The sequence below is a fragment of the Rattus norvegicus genome, chromosome 2 (genome assembly GCF_036323735.1).
Source record: "Rattus norvegicus strain BN/NHsdMcwi chromosome 2, GRCr8, whole genome shotgun sequence".
NCBI classification, from domain to species: Eukaryota; Metazoa; Chordata; class Mammalia; order Rodentia; family Muridae; genus Rattus; species Rattus norvegicus.
Genome location: NC_086020.1, coordinates 23,311,571 through 23,330,997, shown reverse-complemented (window position 1 = coordinate 23,330,997; position 19,427 = coordinate 23,311,571).

The window sequence follows — 19,427 nt, the reverse complement described above, 5'->3', positions numbered from 1 at the left end:
TGGCATGAAAACTCTGCTACATAAAATCTGTCTTGTCCAATCATCCTGACCTTGAAGGTGTTTTGAAATAAAACTTGTCTGCTTGTCTTCAAAGCAGAACTAATGAGATGACCCTTCAGCAAATGCTCTCTAATTTTAAATGAATTACCATGAAAGCCACATTGGTTTTGGTGCATCAGACAGCAGTAACTTGTTAAGCAAGTCTGGATTGAAGTATTGATGAGTGTCTCTGGTGGAAAAGGTGCAGTGGTCTCAAAACTGAATGGAGGGGTGAGCTAACTGGGCACGGCTAGCCAAGACGCTGGCAGATCAAGGATCTACTGTGAATCTTCTGAATAGCACACACGGCTTCCACCACACACATCAGATTTTCTGGAATCCTTTATGCTTTAATTTTCCCTTAACTATTAAAATAAGCGACGTATTCTTAAAACAGAAACAGATGTGAGATCTAATTTTTTGTTGGGAGTGGCAAAACACATAAAGAGTTTGCAAAGTACTAAGCTCAAATATCTTAGGATCACAAATGGAGTCATTAAGATATAGAAGGAGTATAAGACAGCAGGGTAGCCTTTGTCCGGATTTTATGTTTTCTCTAGTGAAACGCTCATGATCCTCTACTTCCAAGAAAATTATATATATATATATATGTATATATATATATGTATGTATGTATATATATATGTGTGTGTGTATGTACATGTGTATATGTGTATATATGTATATATGTACATACACATGCATATACATACACTAGGGGATATTTAAATATTTTATAAAACATTTAAGAAAAACAATACACTTATTTCTGCTTTAAAGAACTGAATTTATAATTGATACATTGTTATCTCGCTGGGCAAATTTGCAGTCATTTGACCAAATGAGCCTTTTCCATCATGAAAGAAAAAGTTGAGACTTGAGTTACCTTCCTCGCTCCATCTTGAGAGAAGCTGCCGTACAGAGCAGAGTGGATGTAACAGTGTTTAAGAGAGAAGGAGGTGGGCAGCACTCCTGAGGAACTGTGTGCTTCATCGTGGTGCGTAAATTAGCATATATATGGCACCATTTTTCAGGTGAGACAACTTGGTAATATATTTGCTACAACACACTGCTCGGAAGTTAAATCCATGCTAAATAAGAGTGTTAGAGCTCTTTTATTTCAGAAAGAGGCGTTGGATTTGATGCCTTTCTCTACTGCCCACAGGACACTGCACATTGTGCTGGCTCGTGGCTTCTTGATTTAATGCCTTTCTCTACTGCCCACAGGACACTGCACATTGTGCTGGCTCGTGGCTTCTTGTTGTTGTTTAATTTGATGTCAAGCCTTTTGGCTGTTACCACCTCTGTTCTTTAATTGGAGAATTTGGATGTCCAAGGAAATTAATCAGTCAAAGTCTTACATTTACTAAGTTGCTAAGCAACGACTGGAATGCTGATTGTTTTTGATGCTAAAATTATTTTCCCACTATTCCAAATACATCCTAGGACAAGTTTCAAATTATTCTGAGTGCTTGTATTTCAGTTACAGCTTCATACAAATTAATTTTACACTCTTTATCTCCTGCATAAATTCAAAAGGCATCTGGGGCATCTATGTTAGTGCTGAGGATTGTTGAGAAAGCTTGAAGGACATGACACAAAAGACATGATCTATAATGGAAGAGACTCTAGGCACTTTGGGTGACATGGGATAGTGTCTGACATATTCTATAAAAAAAGTGCATATTTTGCAAAAGTCAAAAACAAAGCCGAGAAAACAAAACAAAACAAATCCGCTTTTACCTGGGTGAGCTTCCAGTATGTCGTGAAGATCACACAGACTCTTGTGGAGAAGTCTCGAGAAAGAGCCTGAGAGGCAGAGGAAAATCAATGAAGATGGATTCTAGGAAATGACGCCTCAGTAGATCATCTTCCCAGACCACAGAAGATCTGATTAAAGTTGTTTTATGTAGGTTATTTTTCCAGTAAGACTAGATACAAGTATAAAAACTCTCTTGGCTTTATAGCATTTCAAAGTTATATATTTATTTCACACGAATCTTGTGCCATTTTTAAATTTTTATATGCATAAACCTGAACACTTCAGACAGAATCAGTGATTAAGTAGTGAAGAAAAACTAGAAATAGACCAGGAGTTTAAGAGAACACAAAATTACATTTTACATATTCATAAAAAGATTTATGAGATGGTGTTTTCCAGGAATAATAGAAGGAAACAGATAAAATGAGCTGACACTTTTAGCAATAGATTGAATAATTATTTCAAATGAGAGTTTGTTAATATACCCAATACAACCTGTGGAGCCTAATAAGGTGGCGTTATCCAATTTCTAGAGAATTAATTGTTTTTAAGAGTACATAATATTTTATTAGGAAGAAGAAAATTCTCATACAGGTATTGTGTCCCAATTTATTAATTACAGAGAAGTATTGACGTACAAATGCATACACACATATATCCACATTAACACGTATATTTACAAACACACACACACACACACACACACACACACACACACACACACACACACACACACTTTCTTATGCAACGTTGGCTAGACCCTGAAACAGTTTCCGCATCTTTAGCAAAGTTCCTACCACACAGTTCAGTTGTGTCTATGTTTGTTTCTCCATTGGGCCTTCTTGTTTTTCAGAAGTTTTAAACAATGTTCCACATCACAATCTTGAGAAATAGTATTTTATCCCAATTTTTTTGCGTATTAAAGGTTATATTCAAAGAAACTATACATGTTACTGTTCCTGTCATTTTGCCTTTATTAATGCAAAGAGAAGCGGGGTTACCCTTCTAAGTTTGGTGACAGTTCCTTCTCTGGAGCTTAACTCATAGTTATTCCATTTTCACAAATATTAGAAAAATTGGAAGATAATTAAGAATATTTATCAATTAGAAAAATTAGCTCTGAATTGCAAGCTTTGTCTTACAAGGTACTTTGCACTCCAGTATTCAGTCTGGGGGCGAGTGGTGATCAGTAGTAACCTGTATCTACATCCATTCCTTAGTCGGTTTGCTTAGCGCACAATTACAACAAGAATGTTTGCTGCCTGTTCAGGCTATAGTGAGCAAACGCACCAGGCTTTTTTAACACTAGTATCTAAATCCATACAGAGTGTTGTGTGTTGATTCTTTAGTACCCATTCTTTCAATTTTTCCAAATAGTAAGTGGGGTAGAGTAAAATTGCATTATTTGAAAAACTTTCACCATTGACAACACACGTCAGTCTGAGATGAAGGATAGGGCCACATCCTAAGAGACAGCTTTCCCTACAGAAGATCCACAGGACATAAATGAGTCAGTCAGAAACAAGAAGTGTGGGATAGAATAACCATGCCCATTCTCTAGATCTTAGTAATCAGGAAAGGCCATTGTGACAACAGCTCAGCCTGCACCAGCTGGCCATGGAAGCACATTACCACACCTTTGAATGTCTACCTTCAGATTCCTTTGGGAGGAAATGTGAAACAGGAACGCATTTGCTTTCAGGAAAAGTTGAGTAGGAAAATAAGCAACATCCAATTCAAAGATGTTTCCATGTCTTCTTTATTTAAGCTTTCCTTTTCTTTTCTCGTATGTGAGTTTCCAATTAATTTCCTTATCAAATATAATAAATTAATTTTCTTATCCAATACAATAAATCAATGTATAGAAAACCAACAGCAAACATCAATTAAATTGGAAATAGAAGCAATCCCATTAAAATCCAGACCAAGACAAGGTTGCCCACTCTCTATGTATTCAATATAGTTCTTGAAGGTCTACCTAGAGAAATTAGAGAACACAGGAGATCAAGAGGATACAAATTGGAAAGGAGGAAGTCAAAGTATCACTATTTGCAGATGATCTAATAGTATACATAAGAGACCTCAAAAAATCCACCAGAGAATTCTTACAGCTGATAAACAACTTCAGCAAAGTGGCCGGATATAAAATTAACACAAACAAATCAGTAGACTTCCTTTATACAAATGATAAACAGGCTGAGAAAGAAATTAGGGAAACATCATCCTTCACAATAGCCACAAATAGTATAAAATATCTTAGTGTAACTCTTACCAAGCAAGTGAAAGATCTATATAACAAAAACTTCAAATCCCTGAAAAAAAATCAGTGAAGACCTAAGAAGATGGAAAGTCTCCCATGATAATAGATAGGTAGGATTAACATAGTGAAAATGGCCATCTTACCAAAAGCAATCTACAGATTCAATGCAATCCCCATCAAAATTCCAACACAATTCTTCACAGATATGGGAGAAGAAATTCTCAACTTTATATAGAAAGACAAAAAACCTTAGATAGCCAAAATAATCCTCAATAATAAAAGAACTTCCAGGGGAATCACCATCTCTGACTTAAGCTATACTACAAAGCAATAGTGATTAAAACCGCATGGTATTGGTACAGAGACAGGCAGATCAATCGATGGAACAGAATCGAAGTCCCAGAAGTAACCCCATATACCTATGCACACTTGATCTTTGACAAAGAAGATAAAACCACACTGTGAAAAAAGAAAGCATCTTCAATAAATAGTACTGGTCTCACTGGTGGTCTTTATATAGGAGAAGAAAAATAAATCCATATTTGTCACCATTCACAAAGCTCAAGTCCAAGTGTGTAAAGGACCTACACATAAAACCAGATACACTGAATGTAATAGAAGAGAAAGTGGGAAAGAGCCTTGAACTCATTGGCCCAGGTAAAATTTTCCTGAAAAGAACACTTAGACTTATGCTGTAAGATCAAGAATTGATAAATGGGACCTCATGAAGTTGAGAACCTTCTGTAAGGCAAAAGACACTGCCATTAGGATAAACTGGCAACCTACAGATTGGGAAAAAATCTTCACTAACCCTATATCCAACAGAGAACTAATATCCAAAATATATAAAGAACTCAAGAAGTTAATGATGCCCCAAAACCAAAATAACCCAATTAAAAACTGGGCTACAGAGCTAAACAGGAAATTCGCAACCGAAGAATCTAAAATGGATGAGAATCACTTAAAGAAATGCTCAAAGACCTTAGTTATCAGAGAAATGCAAATCAAAATGACCCTGAGAGTCCATCTAACACCAATTAGAATGGCTAGGATCAAAAACTGAGGTGACAGCAAATGCTGGTAAGGATGTTAAGAAAAAGGAGCATTTCTCCATTGCTGGTGGGATTCCAAACTGGTACAAGCACTCTGGAAATCAATCTGGAGGTTCCTCAGAAAATTCGAAATAGTTCTACCTAAGGACCCAGCTATACCATTCTTGGGCATATACTTAAAAGATGCCCCATCATTCAATAAGGACACATCCTCCACCACATTTATAGCAGCCATATTTTTAATAGGCAGACGCTGGAACCAGCATTTGATGGCCCTCAATTAATGAATCGATACAGAAAATGTGGTTCATTTATACAATGGAATACCATTCAGCTATTAAAAATGAGGGCACCATGAATTTTGCAGGTTAATGGATGGAACTAGAAAATACCATCCTGAGTGAAGAAACTCAGACCCAAAAGAACATGCATAGGTACGGAACACCTAGGATACAACCCATCAACTGTAAGAAGTCAACAAGCAGAAAGGCCCAGGTAAGGAGTCTTCAATCCCATCTAGAAGGGGGAAGGAAAGAATCATGATTTGCAGAGGTAGGGAGCAATCTGGGTGGGAGAGGGGAGTTGGAAGGGAAAGGGGGAACAGAATCAGGCAGGAAGGAGAGAACCCCAGAGGGCCAAGAGAATGAATGGAAATAACCAACCTTGGAGGGATGGGAGGAGGGTGACCTCTAGAAAGTATCAGAGACTTGGGAGGTGAAAGACACACAGGACTCTTTGTGGTGGTGATCTTAGCTAAAATGCCAAACAGTGGGGAGAGGGAACATGTAGAATCCACTCCAGGAGACAAACAAGGCCTCAAGTGGAGAGACAGGATTATTAATAACCCTCAGTCAATATTTCTGACCCAGAATTGTTCCTGTCTAAAAAGAACTACAGGAACAAAAATAGAGAAGAGACTGAAGTTATGGTACTCCAATGACTGACCCAACTTGGAATCAACCTCATAGGGGGACAAGGCCTGAAACTATTACTGTTTCTATGATGTGCTTACAGACAGGTGCCTGGCATGGCTGTCCTCTGAGAGGCCTGACAAGCAGCTGACTGAAACAGACATAGACACTTATACCCAACCATTGGACTGAAGTCAAGGGCCCCTGTGGTCGAATGAGAAGAAGGATTGAAGAAGTTGAAAGAGAGAACAGCGCTATAAGAAGTCCAGTAGACTCAACTAACCCAGACTCCAGGGAGCTCTTAGACTGATCCACCAACCAGGAGCATACGTGGGCTGGTCTGAGGCCTCTGGCACATATATTGCAGAAGTCTGCCTGGTCTGGCTGCAGTGAGAGAAGAGAAACTTGAGGCTCCAGGGAAGCAGAGTCTTGGTGGGGGTGTGGGCAGCACACTGTCAGGGGTAAGAGGGAGGAGAAATGAGATGAGGAACTGTGGGAGGGGGGACCGAGGGTGGTAACAAATGATATATAAGTAAAATAATTTAATAAAAAATATGCTAGAGTGTGTGTGTGTGTGTGTGTGTGTGTGTGTGTGTGTGTGTGTGTGATAATCTCAGAGTTCTGGCCCAAAATCAGCCTTTAAAGTTCATGATCCTTGCTCCATATGTTCCTGTGAGGTCAGAATTTGCCTTTCTTATTGTTCCCATACACAGCCTCTGAGGCACACTGGTAGTTTGACTCATACTGTTCCTTATAAGTTGAAATTAGTTCAGTGGGTAAATCATGAACACCACACAGTCAGCAGCAGTGGTTTTCAAACCCTATGGCAAGCAGGAATACTTTTGGCTTTAAGCCCAAACCCATCCAACACTCATAGAGTAGCTTCATGAAACCAAGATTTCAAAAAAAAATTCTCTGTTTTTTCCATAGCAGAAAGCATCTTAGACATTGCTGTATCTCTCAACACAAATGAAAACTACAAAGGGTTCATTAAGCACACTTCTTTCTTTGTCTCTTACGGCCAATAATGGGTATATGCTCAGACCCCAAACACAAAAATCCTTCCTCTCCACATCTAAGTTCCCACAAGAAAGCCTGTCCAAGTCAGACTCTTTCAAAGTTAGGTATTTCATGCAAACAGAGCAAAGTTGGAACCTTGCTCTCTCAAGTGAGTTCAGATACAAAGAAGTCCTATAAGCAAAGGGCACAGGTTACATTTAGCATTTACACACATTGTCCCTGATCACAGTTTTCACAGCTCACACAGGGCAAAATACCAAATGAACAACAGAACAAAACAAAGCAGCAAACAGCAGCCTACGTGTTCAGTCCCAGATGCTTTCTGTCATTTGCCTTCCACTTCTCTTCTGTGCACATTTAGTCTTGATACGAATTATAACAAACCGGGTCTCCAAATTTCAGTGCAGCTCAAAATCTGAAGACATTTGTAAACAGTGTCTTACATCATGGCCTTTTTCTTTGCTTCATTTTTATTGAAAAATAGACTTTTTTCTCATATAATATATCCTGATACTGATTTCCCTTCTCTCTACTCCTGAGTTCCTCCCTACCTCCTCTCTTGTATAGATCCACTCTCTTTCTGTCTGCCATTAGAAAACAAATAGGCGTCTAAGGGGTGATAATAAAATGAAAGGAAATATAGTAAAATTAAACATAAATTAAAATCCTCAGTGTCTAAAAAGGGCATGCTTTATATAAATGTGTAACCATTTCTCTTTCCATTTAAGACTGTAAGTATATTTTCTATTTTCCTCCAGTAAGAAGGCATGGCCTCCATATTTGGAATGGAGTGAAAAAAGATCCAGACAGATGATGACACAAAGTGTGATTAGGAGAAAAGGGATCATACAAAAAGGGGGAGTGCATCACACATGGATATAATTTCAAAGCAAATAGAGAATACATTTGTTTAATTTGAAAAATATGTCATAAATTCAAATTCTTCCCTGACCTATTTGTCAGGAAAGAAAGACCAGTTCCTTGCTAGTAGCGACAGCCTGTGAAACACTTTTTCATTAGTTTAAGGACTGGATGTTCAGGGTATATGTTGTCTGCACAGGACACTGGGAAAGGGAACTTCACTGAACTTAAAGACTTGATTAGTAATTACCCAAAATTTACTTTTGCTATAAAGTAAAGGGTCTGCTCACTTTCCCTCTCAAAAGCTGTTTAGACAATTCGGCTGATAAATATCTAGGTGATACTTATTTCCTAAAGAACATAAAAACATAAACCTAAAAATAGCTATTAGACTAAGCTGAGAAAAAATTGCTCACATCCAGACACTGATAAAAGAGTTACAACCTTACAGCAAAGTCTCTAACCTATTACGATTCTTCCACTCCCTATCCCAAAATGTTCCCTGTGCCTAAGATACAGGGGTGTTTTGTAGATGTAGCCAGTGGGACTGAACTTCATGACTCTGCCTTTTGACTGCTTGTGGTTTCTACAGTGGTCTCTCTCTGTTGCAAAGGGAAGCTTCGTTGATAGAGATGAAGTCTACAGTCTTCTGTATGTAGAAGGGAAAATGTTTACAGATTGTTGTTAGGAATTATGCTTGGTTAGTAAATTAGTAATTGTAGTTTCTTCTCCAATAACCATGACTTCAGTAGCACTGAGTAGATTCTAGATTTCTGCCACCAAGCATAAACTAACTCATATTGAGTGGGTCTTAAGTCTAATTAGAAAGCCATTGGTTACTGCTATGGTATGTGTGGCCAATAATATCCGATCCATAAAGTCTCACCAATATGACCACCCAATATGAGCTGGACAAAGATGACATTAATAAATATGTGTTTTAATTAGATTTTCTATTGCTGTAATGAAACACCATGATCAAAGCAACTTGGTGAGGAAAGGCTTTTTTTGGCTTACTTTTCCACATCACTGTTCATCACTGAAGGAAGTCAGATCAGCAACTCAAACAGAGCAGGAACCAGGAGGCAGGCATTGATACAGAGGCCATGGAGGGTGCTGCTTACTAGCTCGCATCCTATGGCTTGACCAGGCTGCTTTCTTATAGAACTCAGGACTAACAGCTCAGGGTTGGTCCTACACACAATGGGCTGGGCCGTCACACATCAATCACTATAATTTTGCCTGCAGCTCAATTGTATGGAGGTATTTTTGCAATTGATGTTCCCTCATCTCCTGTGACTCTAGTGTGTGTCAAGTTGACATAAAACTACCCAGTACAACATGCCACCTAGATGGGGAAAGGACTACAAGATCTCATTCTCACAAAAAGAACTAAAGGCAGCTGAAGAAAGCTGTGAGTGGAAAAGGTGATCTTCCCCAGGGAAGAACGTACTATTGGTTGTCCAGTGCCAAGCAACTCTGAAACACATGTAGAGCTAACAGTATATGAACTGATATTTTCATATATATTTAGGAATACATATGTTTATACATATATAGTTATGTGTGGAATAACAATTAGTGAAAAAAATAGGCCATGAATTTGAAGACAAATATGGAGGTTATAAGGGAGGGTTTCAAGAGAGGAAAAGGAAGGGAGAAATGTTGAAATTAATTTATATTCTCAAATTAAAAAAACCACTTATGTGAAAAACTAAGGAGAATCATGCTCAATGGTAAGTGCACAGAAAGCATTTTTTTGGCAAAATTTTGAAATATTATTAAAATAATACTTTATTAATGTTTTGAAAATTTTTCTACAATTAATTTGACCATATTCACTTCCTACCCCTTCTCCAGCCTCTCTCTTTATCTATGCAGTTTGACATTGGGCAGAGTTGTCCAAAGACCTTGCCAAATCACACTCTCTTATTGCTGTCCTGGTTGCTCCTCAGAGGTGGAGGTAAGACCCTATTCTGAACAGACCATCCCCAGAGGATGTGAACTGCATCTGATCTGAAGGCCTCCTTCCTGAAGGCTAGTTTCATGGTACCAGAAGCCACTAATGTAAGCTTCCAAAGGAGATCAGCAACCATCAGTCCTATCCAGCTACAACCCATTAAATAGAACAGTGAAGTGGCAATCTCTGGTCTCTTTAGAGACTCAGTTATGCCATGTGAAGCTTTGCTGAAGCAGACAGATGAGAGGGTGTTTTTCTGAAGCAGACACAGGTTACAGGATGTTTTGTTTTAGGTGACACAAAAGAAGACACACAATGTTTAAAGAGAATATAAATATGACCCCACCGACAGTGGGAGGAGGCACTTGAGTTGGTTCACCTTGCACTGCACTGCTGGTATTCACTCGCTGTGGCTCCATAAAGAGTAACTGGACAAAGAACTTCTTGTGATATTCCGGTTGCTTCTTGTTCTGTCTGTGGACTAATGTTGATTCGGAGCTTCATGGCTTCTTTTCTTTTACAGATTAGACTGGACTGCCACAACTGATCCATGTTTGATACTTTGGATAGGACTGCTGATATCCTTATAACAAAGAGTCAATCTCCCCAAGAACTACTTCTAAATAGATTGACAACCACCATTTCTTATTAACCGTTCTTTCTCCCCCACTCTGGTAGGTGGGCTAGAAGGGAGATTGAAGCATTAAAGAACTCTAATTAAAGTAGGCTTTGAAAATTCTAAGTCTTCACAACTGTGACCATAATGGCAGGATAATCCAAAGTGTGCAATCGTGATACGCAATTTGTTTTCCAATACTAAATGTTCGGCCTCAATCTATAAGACACAAGAAGACTGCGTTATATACCACTGTGTTTCACAGATGAAAACACATTGAGATTCTAGGCCAGTGGAGTCAGGTTCTTTCCCAAACTTGAATAGATGAGTATTAGAGCTCGATGATGCTCCAGAGCCTGCCTTTGTGCCGTGTCCCTGCCTTACTCCCTCAGTGGAGATTGTACTTGGACTGTCAATAAAGAAGGGTTTCCAGGATGTCGTGAAATGTTACACTTGATAGAGAGTGTCACATGATTTCATTTTGTTCTCTGAGTCAATGCATTGTGGAAATTGTCGATTCACGTATACATGGTTATTCAGACTTTAAACCCATCAAGTACTGTTTTAGCAGATTGAACTTTATCAGTAAACAAAACAGGAAAAGTTTTCTACATTTTTGAAGTTTACATTCTAGCAGGGCCAAGAAAAAAGATGAAGTGCACTAAATCATAAAATATATTTAAGAGTTCTTAAAGAAATTAAAGAGAGAAAATAGCATTCTCAGGCCTGTCCATTAGGATGATTGCAAGTGACCATTACAAACAAAGCATATGAAATTTAAGAGAAAATTGATGGCTATAAGGTGGTTGGTAACATAGAGATATGAAATAGATAATGGCCAGGCTACAAAGCAGCCAGTGTAAGAGCCCGAAGGCAGAATATGTTTAATATGTTGGATGAATAGGGACAAGCATTGTTCTAGAGTAGAGGGAACAAAGCAAAGATGTAGAAGAAAGAAATGGACATAGGGAGCCACCAGTTTATGAGGGTCTTTTTCAGTCCTTGTGACAGCAAGATGTGTGGATGTAACTACAATGAAGAGTAATAAGTCTCCAATCTGAGAGGAAGTAATGATGGAAAAGAAGTTGATAGGAGGAGAAAAAGTGAAAATGATGTAAAAGCAATATTTGTATATGAGATTCATTTAAAATATTAAAATTTTAAATAAATAAATAAATAAATAAATAAATAAGAACCAAGGCTCAGATGCTGAATAAAATAAGGACGTTGAAGTTACTCTGTCTAGAGGAGAGAGATGATGATTTGCAATTCAGAAAGGCCACTCTAATGCATGAAGAATTAACTGGAGGTGGGAATCTTGGTTACTGTTTCACTGTTGTGAAAAGAACATCATGACCAAGGCAACTCTTACATTTTTTGAAAAACATTTAACTGGGGGCAGTTCAAAGGGTTAGTCCATTATCAATATGGCAGGAAGCAGCAGCAGCATAACACCTTGATTCACATGCAGCAATATGAGAGAGAGAGAGAGAGAGAGAGAGAGAGAGAGAGGGAGAGGGAGAGAGAAAGAGAGAGAGGGAGGGAGGGAAAGAGGGAGGGCGGGAGAGAGAGACAGAAACTGGAATTGGTGTGGGAATTTTTAACCTTGAATCCCACGTCCAATGAAACACCTCGTCTAATAAGGCCACACCTTCTACCCTTTCCAAATAGTTCATTAACTAAGTACTAAGGTGCCTGTAGGTGTCAATGGATGTGGGCAGACAGAGGAAGAGATTCATTGGCACTATCTGATAGATTTAGGTAAAAGACACGGATGGCAGTAAAGAGACAAGGAAACGAGTGGATTCTGGTTCCATGTTGAGGGGAAATTGCTGTAAAGATCCGCATACAGTTTAAGAATATTAGCAATAATCAATTAGAAAGGCTTACTCTAAAGTTTTGGATTGAACAACCAGAAAAATAGGGTCTTCATTTCATTTATTAAGGTAGGAAGACTGAATGCAGAATGTGTGTTTTTAAGGAAAACAAGAGTTTGATTTTTGACCTATAGGCAGGTTTACCAGCCAATGACATAGAAAAGTGGAGTTCAGAGGAACCATGTGAATTGCATGTAAATTTGAGAGGCCTCAGCATGACAGCATTTAGAATCTGTTATCATGAATGCTAAAGCATTGAAGACAGAGACACGAAGAGATGTCACTCTTGTATTTCAGAGCCACTCTAATGTGGGATCTTCTGCTACATAACCTACTGGTGGTCTATGACCATATACCAACTCAAATCAGTTATGAACCAATTTTGATCATTCCCCTTCATTTAGTTAGGAATGAGTACATATACACAAATATGCACACACAGAATCATGTGTTCTTAAGATAGAGAACATAGGTCCAACATTAGTGAAAGGACAGCAATGTAAAGCACTGAACTGAGAGCGTCGTTTGTCCTATGGCCCTGTCTATTCCAATCACATGTAGGCCATTTTATTGGAGGTCTTACTTGACCTCAGTCATAGCGTATTTAATAGAACGGAGCTTGCAAAGGGCTTGATGCATGGTTATGTCCACATAATTGCTTCATAGATCAAGGAGAATACTCTGATGCTTTTTGAATAGCATTGATGGGCTAATCACTCCTTGCTTATGCTATATTTCCCAGAGTTTTAGTGCAGATGTTCCTTTGCAGGCTTCTTGTATCAGACCCTCAATCTGCTACAGAATGTACTGCTCTGGGTGCTACACAGATGTGGCAGCTGGCCAAAGCACTCAGTCACTGACTCAAAGCAGCATCCCACATTTAATATGTTCTGTATGTATGCCAAGAGTAAGACAGCAGGTGTTGTGGTTGCTTTTTAATGATAAAATATTTAATATGAAATAATTTGTTCTTTCCTTTGAGATATATAGTTATTCCTTAAATCACTGGGTCCAGAAAACCTCACTGATGACATATCCCTGAATCTCTGTAGGGTTTATGTCTGGAGCACATTTATCTTATAATGCCTGATAAACTATCTACAATCTGCAAATGTCTAATACAAAGATGTCATCAATATAGTAAATTAGTTCCATTTTAGAGAATGTCCACCAAGGCTCCCTCAGACTGTGGCAAAGAATGGATGTTACAACCCTGAATAAAGTCATAAATAAAAGAACGTGTTCTCTGGACTAATAATCACATGTCATGTGTCTCAGTCTATGGTAGTTGCTCCAGTGAATGCACCAGGGAAGCAGACGTCTAGACTTTGGTTGAGCGCACTTCTTTTTCCAATATTTTCCAGCTTTATGGGGAACAAGACAGGGATTTTTGGGGCTACCCATACTATCTTCTGAGGGTTTGGTGAAAGCTTATAGCCTAAAGATGCAATAATGTTCCTTATTGTGACCTTGACTGAACCATAATTCACTCAGCTGTCTGGTTAAATATTCTGTGACTGTTCATCTTAGAGTAACATTGGCTTCGGGCTAATGAATAGAGTAAAGCAGGTTGCACTCGCCATTGTGTGCAGGTATATAGGTTTCCACCAATCCAAGGAACATCAGAACAGAACAGAAAGGAAGAACAGCAACTATTTTCATTCCTATTATCTGTCTCTGCCTTTCCTTTTTCTACTCTCACTTTGAGTGTAGTATTCACTCACCGTCCTACAGAAAAACTAAAACTGCCATTGATAGCTTTGGGTCTTCTGTTTCTTATATCTTTAAACCAGGGTTGGAATTCTGTCATTCCGTGTCATGAACGGAGCTTCCCAACTATAGACTATTAGTTTCCTTAGCACCAATAACCATGGCAGGTACTTTCTTATCATCTCTCTCCTTCATCCTACCAAATACACAGCTTCCTGATTCTCTTTCTTAGGAGAACACAGACTGGCAGACTATCTTGGTTCAAGTAGAGTTGGCATTCCAGTTTGAGTTACTACTTTGCCTTGTATGACAATTCTTACTTACTTGACAATACTTCAAACTCAGATAAGACCTTTGTAGGACTGTCCCGTCTTCTAAGTATGCCAACCTTAATTAGACTCCTGACCATTCTGGAAGCAACTATTGAGTAGATCCATGATCCTAAGGGATCCATTGTAAATATGACTTGGGCCAAGACCTGTTTACTACTTGATCCCCAGATGCTTTTTCTTTTAAAAGTACAATGTTATTTAAGTTCTAGGTAACAATGTTAAACCGATTCTGTGTCTATAATAATTTAAATGTTTTCTTTCTGTTTCTATGGGTTACTTGGTAAGTAGCAATTGCCACCTGAGGGATAATAGTATAGGGGGAATTGTGCTTATATGTTCTGTGGTGTTATACAAATTATTTCTGCTGTAGATCAAGCCTCCTCCATACCAGGACTAGATCTGAAAACTGGACAGTGTTTTGACACTGTGAAAAAGATTTAAAAATTTTAAGTTACATCTCTTCGTTCCATTTGCTTATAGCATTTTGATTGTACAGACTGAGTAATGCGTTTGTTCACCGCCTATCTATCTTGAAAATTTGTCATCTGTTCAATGCACCTCTGACTCTGTGGTCAGTATGTGTTGTCTGACACTGACCGTGCTGCTCAGAATACTAGTGCTAACCTTGCTTCAGTTGGCTCAGTGCTGCCCTTTGTGCCATGGTGCTGTCATTTCTGTTCCCGTTGGAAAGTTTGATTTCATAGTGCAATTTGTACTTCTGCCCCCCATTTACAAAGGAAAGATAATCTGAAACTTATTAACATAAAATTTGTAAGTGGAACGTATAGTAGACCCTCTCATGAGCACAGACACCCTGTATCATCTGGCTTTGTGAAGTGCATTCTCACTGTCATTTCAACTTTGCAAAGTTCTTTGACTTTTCTCATTAGCCATGATATTTCTTATACAGTTGTCTTTAACTTGTTATAGGCCATGGCTTCCAATTTCCAAAAACTAATCTAGCCAAGTATCAATGTATCCTACCATTCTTGAAATGAATTTATATACCACATCATAAAAGTAGATCCTTATCTCAACATATTAATTCTTATTCAACTTTATATTTCATATAGTTTTATAACCAGAATTTTCAGAAACTAGTCCATATAAATACTCCAGCTATTACAGGGAAATACAGTCATTATACTGGCTAGGTCCTGTGACCTCTTTAAGGCCTTATTTAAATACCCAGAAATTTCATGGTTTATTGATACTGTTGTCTGATGTTATTCATTGATCTTATGACTAAGAGAAGAAGGGGCAGGTCTTAAGGGTGAAGAGTTTCCAAAGTAATGTTGTTTATAGCACCAAAAGAAGGAAAAAGCCCTGGCTTCCATTGTACAAGAACGAACCACTTCTGCATGTCAAACGGGTTCAGGAGAAACAAAAATTCAAGACTTTTGAGTGCCTCACTCTCAATTCGCTAAGTCTCAGAGTGTCACTGGATCCCAAGTACATCTTGTCTTGAGAAGACAAAGCCAAAACAAATAACAATTTAGTTAAATCTTTAGTAAAAATGATATAAATTATATAAAACTAAAATTATAACTTCTTCAGTCACTAACTTTCACCAGATAAATTATGAAAAAGAAAATACATTCATGAGGAGGCAATAGTGCCTACAGAAAAATGCAAACAAGCCAGGCACTGTGTCATGAGACCTTCAGTCTTGGTGGGATCGTGATATAAAGGATGCCAGAGCACCATGGCTACACCCTGATGACATAGAACAGGATAGAAGTGTGTCCTAGTGAAAATCTACCTCTCTCTTCAAACACTTTCATGTCTCCTGAATACAGGTACAGTCTTATGCTGCCCTAACAAACTCCTTAATAGTATTGTTGTTCAATTTTCCTTTTTTGTTTTCCGGAGCTGAGGACTGAACCCAGGGCCTTGCGCTTGCTAAATCCCCAACCCCCAATTTTCCTTTTTCTGTAACCTCTAGCTGTTCCATAACCATACATTCTCCTCCCATTATCTTAGCCCTCCTGATTTCATCTTTTCTTTAGAACTTTGACTTGGAAATGCAGCAACTTACCCGACTTTACCCCTTGGATGTTACAAATACACACCAGATTCATCATGTCCATGTGCATCGCTTAGAGAAAGACCAATATCAGTTATTCCTGTGATACAGAATAGCAGTCAGCCTGGAATTTTCCCCCAGTCAATCCACTTTACTTTACTTTGCAAATATGCCCACTGAACTTTTTATAAGAATGTCCCCTGTCCCTTCAAAGACGTTATCAGCTTGTTTAATAGCAATGGTGTCTTCAATCTTTTAGAATCTAACGTACAAGAAATTAATGACAAGCTACTGACTTATTCTTTCAACTGACATTTACAAAGCAGTACTGTGAAGGAGCTAACTAAGTGCTGCGTAACAGGTAGCTGATGAAAGATTTTTCTCTAGGCCACATCTCTTGCCATGTTTGTTGGGGAAAGCAGACAATCCCTAGTGTACAGCATGCTTTGTCAACTCATTTTGAGCATGCTCACATGCATGTACACATTCCCAACACCTAAGACTGCACTGTTTTCAATGATAAGTATGAAAAGAGGAAGGGCCAGTGTTTGTGAGGCTCATTCCTGTTGGCCAGTGCTCTGAGTGAATAAGAACTGTGTAACACAACAGAGGAGGGGTATCTAGTGATGCCAGCCCCCTGATCTGTGTGAGCATCCTCCTGCTTTGCATGGGAATCCTCCTGGTGAAGATAGTTCCTGGCTTCCATTGCACACGAGATATGGATCTGGGATTTCTATCCTTTGCCCCTTATGTCCAAAGTCACTCTGTGGGGGTTATACCAATCACTCCTTACTTGCAGGGAACAGAAGAAAACTAAGAAAGTTAAGGAACATGTCCAGATCAATGAAATGTGAGCTTGACCGCAGAATCCTTATCTAGCTTCCATCTTTGTCCCCATTAATGGAAAGGTCATGGCCCTGGAGAGTGTCTTTTGGAGTGCTAAGAAAGAAGATTAAGACTTCAACTCATAAACCCTCAATTTCTTTAATTAAGGGCATTTATTAGTTCTTAAACACATACCTCATCACATTTGATAATTTGGTGTCAATCAATAAGGTCAATATTTAACTCAGAGTCATTAGAGAAACAACTAAGGTCCTTAACAATCTGCTACAGGGTTTCCACTCTAACCTTCCGGAGCCTCTTGAATTTCCTCAGAAGTATTTTCTAATGCTATTTTGCCACTGATTGGAATGGATTCTTAACCCCTGGTTCCAGAGAAGAGAGAAAGTTATAAGCTTTCTGACTGAATCCCTGGAACCAGTTAATTGTATCTTCACATGAAAAATCTCTCTATTGAATCCTCACTTTCCACTATGCAGACTAAGTTATATTATGTGTGTGGGTTTTCTAGAATATTCTAGGCCTGCCCCCTGTTATGATTCACTGATAATTCCTAAGGTTCCTCTTGTTTCTTGAGGAACTTCTCTCAGCTCTGTTTCCTTCTAATATCCATTGCCAATTAAAAACAGCAAGCAGAATTGGCTGTACTTTTAACTAACAGGATGTGGAGTATGAGGGACATTGGGGGTGTTTCTGGATGTGAGGGCCAAACTGGATGGCACAGAGTTGTCAGCGTTTGAAGGAGTGTCTGGCATCATCTGTAGACTACGTGTTATTAACCGCTGGTTCTTCCCAGCACAGGCTATTGGCAAGAGAACTCTGAACCAGAAATGTATGTTTTTATGGAGAGACTGGCATCCTAGAAAATTTCTTCCCATGCCCAGGCTGTGTGAGAATCCAGCCCTGTGCCAAGAGTGCACTTGCTCAGCTTAGCCTTTATGCCTGGTTATATTTTCTCTTCTTTTGAGCCTTTCTTTTCCTCAAGGTGATGACATTGAGCCTTGAAGTCCATAGTCTGTGACTCCAAACCCTTCTACTTAGTTCAGCTGCAGGTTTGTTGGTGTCATATCATAGAGCATGTTGAGTCTCACTGTTGTAACAGATTCACTTCCTTGTGTTTGGTTCAAAACAAAATAAAACATAGCATAAAGCAAAACAGCAATCAAACAAACCCTGCCCAACTCAACTGTCTAGTTCTGATGAAGTTCCCTCCTCTGTTCTCTGTTCATCTGTTCATTCCAGATTTCCTCATTAATTTCTTTTTCCTTCCTTCCTTCCTTCCTTCCTTCCTTCCTTCCTTTCTTCCTCCTTCCTCCTTCCTTCCTTCCTCCTTCCTTCCTTCCTTCCTTTCTTTTCTTCATTTCTTCATCTCTTCATTTCCTTCTTCCTCTGCTTCTTTTCATTTCCTCCTGGTCCTCTTCCTTCTCTCTACTCCTCTTCCTCTGTTTGTTTTGAGACAGAGACTCATGAAGCCCAGGTTGGCTTCCAACTTGATATGTAGCTGAGGATGACTTGTATTCTTGAAATCACAGGCCTGACATTCCATTTACTTTTAGTTATCAGGTTCTTTTGTGGTTTACCATAGAAGGCCATGGCAGAATTAGCAAACAAGTTGGTTAGGTAACCAAAAGAGGGTTCATATATTCATATTCAATGAAAAATTGAACGCTATTATCAAAGATCCTACAGTTTCCTCATCTTAATCAAAGTTGTGTGTGTGTTTGTGAGTGTTTGTAGTATTAATTATTTAATCTCAGTGCCTTTGATCACTCAGTTCTCAGACAAAAGACACACAACTTTTATATTTGTAATAAGCCTTAGTCAGTAATAAAGCTGATTATTCTATTCTATCATGTCTTCTCTGCCAATAACCCCAAGATATGACAGCCATGTTCTGCCTGGGTTACTCTTACTCAAATTGGCCAGCCCTCTTGGCCACATTTTCATGATTCGTGCACCCCATGTAGTCTTCTCCTTTCTTCACCTTCTCCCTTTCTTTCTTGTGGTTCTGCCTCAGACCCCAAGCCTGGAAACCTAAAAACCTCAGCTACCTCTCTTCAGCCCAGCTATAGGCTATCGGCATCTTTATTCAACCAATAGTTCTAAATTAAAGGGCAAGGTAAGTGCAGATTCTCCTGTCCCTGTGGGTAACCAGACC